The following is a 7,484-nucleotide window of genomic DNA, read 5'->3' as shown; positions in this document are numbered from 1 at the left end:
CTAGTATAATTTTTTAGAGAGCCAATGTGAATTTCTAGAGGGCAGTGTGAATTTTTAGAGGTCGTGCGAATTGTTGGAGGGTAGTGCGAATTGCCAGAGTGAGGCAATGCAAATTGCCGAAGGCAGTGCAAGTGCCAGTGTGAGTTGTCAGAAGGGCAGTGTGAATTTCCATTGAGTCCATGCAAAATGTTAGAGAGGTTGTGCACATAGCCAGAGAGGCAATATGAATTGCAGAAGAAGGGCCGAGGGGTTACTCCCTCGCCGATTTGATCAACAAAGGAGAAGACAAAAATATTTGTTGGAGCTTTGCCATTTAACGACAAGCGATTCTAATATCTATCAATTACAAATTTTCTTAAGAAACCCTCATCTGTAAAACTGGTTTTCCTCACATCGGGGTTTTTCCAGGGACATTTGTCCAAAAATATCGATGCCCATTTTTATATGTGAGGTTTTCTCAGTTCCTGTGAATTTTTAATTGGTGAATATTGCAGTAGGGTTTTTATTCATTATTTGTAGTAAATACTTTTTCCAAGACAAATAATATTTAAAATATAGGTTGGATAATTACCAAATAACTGCAATAATTTTCACACATATGTGGAGTGACATGTGTCTTGTTGGTGTGATCCATGATCTTGTTAGTAGTGTGGTCAAATTTGAATCTATTTAGGTTCACCACCTTTGTCCTCTTTGCTTCCACTATGCCCAATTCGGTCTTCTATGGATATTCTCATGTGATCTCCAGGATTGCTGCGATTGCTAAGTCTATGTCCATGTCAACTGAGTTTGCCTGAATTGGCTACTTGACTTCCACTTGTTGGGTCTAAGGGGATTCTTCTTTGAGACTGACCTCTTCTTCTTTTCTACTCATCCTCCCACCTTTTCCTCTCTTCTCATGCTTATCTTTGCTCCACCATTATTTTCCTTCATTCCTTGTCCCTTCTCATTTTCCCTTGTTCTTTTTCTTTAAGATCTATTTCCTGCATTGCTTAGATAACTTCTTGTGCTAGTTGTGATGCTTCCTATTCTTGTTTGGTTGTTTCTATAAGGCCAATGCTTGTCATTTAATTTTATCATCTTCCTCTTTTCTTTGGGTCGAGTCATAATCGTTTCTTTAAATAAATTTCACATAATTCCATGCATTATTTTTCTTTTCTTCCTATGGCCAATCCTCTCATTGATATTCCCATCTAAATTTGCATGATTTTCAATGATTCTTGATTGTTGATTTGGGGTCATATTTTTGGAATATTAGATCCCCAAAGCATAAAAATGTCAGTGCATTTGAATCTTCCTTAGCTATTTTCTTGTCCTTAAACTGATACACTCCTAGGTGGGCTGACAGATGTGGCCAAGGATGTTTGTTAGTTCTTGAGAGTGCACCTCCTACTCCTATATAAAATCGTTATGCTATTTATTGTAGCATCACACTATTGGTCACAAACCTACGTAGCATGTACAACAGTTTAGCTACTCCAAATACCTTGATAAAGGTACCACGTTGTTCGATGAACCAATCACCCCCTATTGGGACTACATGTGTAGCCCTTTTTGACATGCAAGGAACATATTCATTAAAGAGAGCTTCATATACTGGGATCAAGAAGTCACAACAGGCCTGTGTGTATTGTTGAATATAATAATATTCCCAAAGTACCTTGCAATATATATGTATTGGTTCTTCATGGAGAGTCCACCTCTGGTTAATGGTTGGGAATGTCATCTTACCGTAAATAACATCCACTAGGTATGAGGCCTATAGAACTTGGGCTATTTTACTTCTCTGGGATGCCATGTATTTTCAATATTGTTCCACATATTACTTGCTAGGCTATATACCAAATCAAAGATTCCCCCCTCCACAACAACTATATACATAAGATGGACCCGACTTTCTGGAAAGGTTTCTGCATTTGGTAGGCCATATAATTTGCAGAGCATCGCTACCACAAACCAAAAAGGGGTTTTAAGCATGTTGATAGGGTATTCTTTATTGGGTGTTGTCTTCAAAGATCCTCTATTTAACCACCACTTCTTTAGGATCTCCTTAGGGAAGATCTTGAAATTTTTGAGCCACTCTTCTTCCAACGCAATTTCCTATCTAGGTTGTCACTGATACAACTCTATATTAGAATCATTAAATGATGCCATATGTTTTTCATTATTGTCTTTGATCATGGCTTCCTCCGGATTTGAATTTTGTACAAGCCACTCCATTGCTTATACACACAAAAATATCAGTGGATGGGTTGCCATCTTCGATAACTAGGATCTGCTCATTGCTTTATAAATTTCCACATTTAGATCATCTGTAGGTAGGTTGTATCTATGAAATTTCTAGAAAATTTCTAACTAGGAGAGAGTAATGATTTTGTCTATAAAGCATGAGGTGTCCAAAAATTCTATTCCGGATGAGCTTTCTGCTCTTCATCATATGAATTTTCGGCTCTAGGTGCCTTTCCAACCCTTCTCTTGGGTGCATGCATGATTTTCCTGCAAAAAAAAAAAAAAAAAAACACGCATTACATAAATTAGTTTCTAAAACATGAAATGTAGATTTTTAGGGTTTTGGGTTTCAAAGATATCCGAGTTTTGGTTAAAAAAGGTAGTTTTTACTAGAAAGGTAGGGCTACTAAGTTCACAATTTTGATTATAATGGGTGCATGCTTTTCCTTGGCAAATATTATTGGGGTGCTAGGTGAAGTGTTAGGTTTTCTAGGTTTTAAACAAATATCTATGGATCACTTAGAAAAAATAGTTGGTCAAATATTGCAGCAAATCATAGAGTAAATAATAAAAATAATTCCATACACAGAAACCCTAGGTGTTCAGGAAAAACCCTAGGTCTCATGATGTAAATTCATGGTTGAGCATTTCCAAGGTGTAGAAAGCCATTTTCTAGGTTTGATGTATTGAAGATGGTGTTATTTCGACCAAATCTTTTTGTTGTTGGGGGTTTAGAGTGCAACTCCAAGTTGATTTGGGTCAAGAAAAGAGAGGGACCATCAAAGCAAGAGTAAGTTGTGAGGTGAAAAGGTCTAGAAATCATCTTGTAGTTGATTGTTGATCCAAAAATAAGGGTTTTGTTACAAGAAATAATTGAACCATGACTATCTAGTGCACATTGTGCTAGTTAGGGTGCAGTTGAAGAGAGAAAAGACAAAACATAACCTCCAAGATTCAAAAAAATATATTTAAGACTTGATTACTCAATGATATCAAACATAATATAAGTTTTCCTTTGGTAAAAGCATTTGATAGGTAAATAATCATGGTAAAACGCCCATAATAAGTGAAAAAACAAACCAATGTGGAAATAATTAATTGGAGGTTGAGCTGGCTATGTCCTAAGCTTACTTGGATAAAAAATCCCTTTAACTCAAGCAATTTTGTTTCCAAGGTGAAGAGCCAAGAGATGTGTGAGGAAGTAATGTGATAAGCTAATCCTCCTACTTGAATTGCCTTGAGTAACTTGTGATTTGTGTTTTAAATTTCTCCCTTTTAATCTTTTGTTGACTCATTAAAAGTGCTAAAGCTCGAGAGGAGAAATTGTTTTTAAAATATTAAAAAAACTCGAGTTAAGTCATGAATCTAGCACAATAGTGTTGAGTAAGGGGTTTATGGGGCACTATAGCACACCAAAGATGACTTAGGAAGCGTTATACACTAGGTGGAGACCTTAAGAAGGTTTTAAAAGAGCAAACGCTTGAGTCAAAGAACCTTATTAATGACTTGGAGAGTGCTATAGTGCATCCTTTATAGTTTATGGGCACTATAACACACCACTAAGAACTAGGAGGGCACTATAGGGGCTAGACAAGAGGAAACAACATCCTTAAATGTTAAAATTGAGCTTGTGTCACCGAGTAAAAGGTCTTCTAAGCATAATGGAGGCATGGACTAGGTTTGAACTCAAGAAGGAGACTCAAAATAGGATCAACCACAAGCTTGTAGTGTACCAATGACGACTTAGAGTGTGTTATAGCACATCAATAATAATAAGTGGAGTGCTAGAAGAAAATAAAAGGTCAAAGATTTAGGCTTTTAAGCATAAATTTTGGAGCATATTACATCACTAATGACCTACATAGAGTTTAGTGAATCAATAATGACTTATGGACTCAAACTCACAAGTCTTGAAAATTGCAATAAAAACTAAGTTATGAACATCCCTCAAGAATCACCTTCAGTAGGCCAGAAATGCAAGGTTACTTGAGGCTTTTTTTAATCTATACTTGTTCCAAAAAAGTGGGCCCCTCAATTTCCTAGGCATAAGACCTTGGCAGAAATTGGAGGGGGTTGTTGTAGTAGCCAAAAAAATGGAAAAACACTAGTAGGAACCTTGAATTTTTAAATTTGTCTAATTTTTTTTTAAATCACGCATTTTTGGTGCGATTGTTTGACATATTGTTCTTGTTTCAAGGGTACCACTGCTAAAACTGTGGAACATTGAGTTACATGGCTTCCCTTTTCCTAATTTGGTTGTAGCCCAGGGAAAACCAGAAGGGTTTAACTTGTAACATGTTCATGTTCCCTCACTTTGGATTCAAATGTTGCGTAGACAATGATACTTTAGGAAATTAAATGTGCAGGCATTTAATAGTGAGTTTATGGTGTTTCCCCACTGCTAATGAGTGTCCATGGCCTGACGAAGTCACTATAAATCACAAGTATTTCTTTGCTACCAACAATTGTCCATAGTCCCAATGAAGTTGCTTGTATGTCCCAACTACTCTGGAAATCATTCTCAAGCATTTACCTTTTGTTTGCTAATATATATTCTTTTGTGATGCTCTTTTCTTTCATTTTTTTTCTTTCTTATATTGGGCTCAATTGGCCTCAAGGTGGATAAGTGGATCCTAAACAATGGTAGGGATGATTTCTTTTAGAAACTATAAAATATTTCTTGCTATGATATGTCTTGGTGGCATACTACTCAGGCTTAAGTCTTCAAATCATGTTGAGGCCATGAGTGAGATGTTATTGGGATGTTTAAGGTTTCTCAAACAAGATAGTAGTCAGGTCATAGTCCACTCACCATTATCGTTGTTCTTAGTGTTCCTCACATAATAGTGATCATATTGTTAATCAACCAAATCAGGGAACACGATATTCATGAGCTTACCTCAGTCACACAGAAAATCATGATCTAGTTAGTGGAGAGCCTGAATGAAGTAGCTTGGATAGGGGATCATCTGTGGAGGTGACTATAGGAATGGCACAGTTAGACTCATTATGTACATAAAGAAATACTAAATACAATTGTACAGAAAAAAAATACTGAAAAGAAAACTATAAAACAGAGAGGCAAAGCAACATGCTAACATAGACTTCAATAAAGGAATACTAGGTCCCTTCTCCCACTACGGTGGACTCTCCTAGAGGCTAATGAAGGTGCACATCAAAGTTTTTTGTGTTTAAAAATTTCTACAGGCTTGCCTGCTTGTTTATTAGTTTATGCGATGTTTATTGCTCTAGTTATCTTGATATGAATAGAATTAGTTATCTTGAACACTATTATTATAATTATGGATATTTTCATGATTTCATACCTTTTTTATACTACAAGTCTAGTTTCCCTAGCAATAGACCAATAGTCATAAAAATGTAGTGATTTCTCTCCAACAATAATGGAAAGTCTACCTAATTTATATATATAAAAAACAGTTAGCCTTCTAAATTTCTTGCAATAAAATTACAAATTTATTCATCTAAATTTACATGAAACAATTAAAAGAAAGAAATAGAAATAGGTCTATCAAAATAACGCTAAAAATTAATAAATAAATTTCATAAATCACTCAAAATTTTAAAATAATATGTTAAAATACAAATGATGTAAAATATCCTATTAATATATATATATATATATATAGTACCTGTAATTTTATTATGATATAATGAACTAAGGATTTCCCTAGTTATGGCTCCCGCTCTGCAATCTACGAGATCCGCAGTCTGCGGGATTTGAAGCCTATGAGCACGCCCGCGCTCTGCAATCACCGATCCCTGCGGGCGGGTCCGCTGAGGGCTTTCGCTTCTAGCTGCGGTCGATCAGGGTTAGATCTGCTGGCCCTCAATAGAGGAGTCGACTCCTCCCCAGGGGTCTTCCCCTCCTCCTCCGCCTTCCGCCGCTGAGGCCTTTAGATCCTTTCTGGCCTCTCTGCCCAAGAAGAAATTCATGAATGCTGCCAAGTTCGTGAAAAAGCTAGAAGATATCCCCGAGATTTCCCTTCCTCCTGAAGGTCCGATTCAGGCAGCATTATCTCTGGCAGACCGTGCCCTAGTCAGTCAGTTTACAGGTCTCTGGCCTTCCCCGAAAACAACAGAGAACTGGGTCGCTAGGAACTGGGCTCCATTGATAAAGAACAAGGTAACCTCTTACTTCCTCGGAAGAGGATACTTCTTATTTGAATTTTCTGAAAAAGAGGACAAGGATCTCATTTTCAGGAATGGCCCCTACTTCATGGGCCCTCAAGGGATGTATTTAAATAAATGGACGCCAGACTTCGATCCGGCGGTGGATGTGCCTTCAGCGGTCCCAGTGTGGGTAAGGCTCCCCAACCTCCCTGTTCACTGCTGGAATTGGGACTCCTTGAAACATATAGGAAACACTCTTGGGAAATTCATAGACAAGGCCAACAGCAAAGATCAGTACGACTGCGCCAGAATTTGTGTGGAGGTAGATCTGGAGGTCGGACTACTAGAAGCCATCAAAATAAGGGTAGGTCCTTGGACGCATGTTCAGAAATTGGACTATGAACAACTACCGTTCAAATGCCGGAAGTGTCACGTCTACGGACATTTCGCCAGAGACTGCCCGTCCAAAGGGGTAGAAGAAAAAGGGAAGGAAGAAGGATGGAATCAGGCAAAAAGACCCAAAACTTCACTTAGGAAGAATGCAAATGCCAATGCTAGAGCTCCCCAAGCAGGATCTGCTCAGAAACCACCCATGGAAAGCCAAGGGAATAAATTTGAGATCCTTGGATCTGAAATCATGAATACGCAGGAGACAGAAATTCCGAAGGAGATCTCTCCAGCTAAATCCAAAAGTGTACCAAAGAGATCCAAAGGGAAGATGTCAGAAGAAGAAGAGGAAACCCAAGAGTCTAAGGAATCAGAAGAAGAAGGGGAAATAGGTGAATCACAGTCTACCCCCAGAAGATCTACAAGAGGGCGAATGTTAACAAAGGAAAAAAGAGATCAAGAAACATACAAAGACAAGCTTCAGGGCAGCCAACCAACGCTAGAGAAAATCCTAGCAAAAACCCCGAAGATGAAGAGGATCCAAACCTAGAGCTCCAAAGGAGCTCATCACAGCAAAAGTAAATGATGAAGATAGTCTCCTGGAACTGTAGGGGAATGGGCTCCAAAGCCAAGGAAGAAGCAGTGAATAGTTTAATAAGACTGGAAGCCCCGGATATTCTCCTCATCCAGGAGACTAAATTGGAGGATTCAACCTTCCTCCAAGCAAGCCGAAA

This window comes from Pinus tabuliformis, chromosome 7, assembly GCF_031772625.1.
Source record: "Pinus tabuliformis cultivar Carrire ecotype Pingquan chromosome 7, CPIR1, whole genome shotgun sequence".
Taxonomy (NCBI): Eukaryota; Viridiplantae; Streptophyta; class Pinopsida; order Pinales; family Pinaceae; genus Pinus; species Pinus tabuliformis.
The sequence above is the reverse complement of the archived record's forward strand: the minus strand, read 5'-3'. Positions refer to the sequence as shown.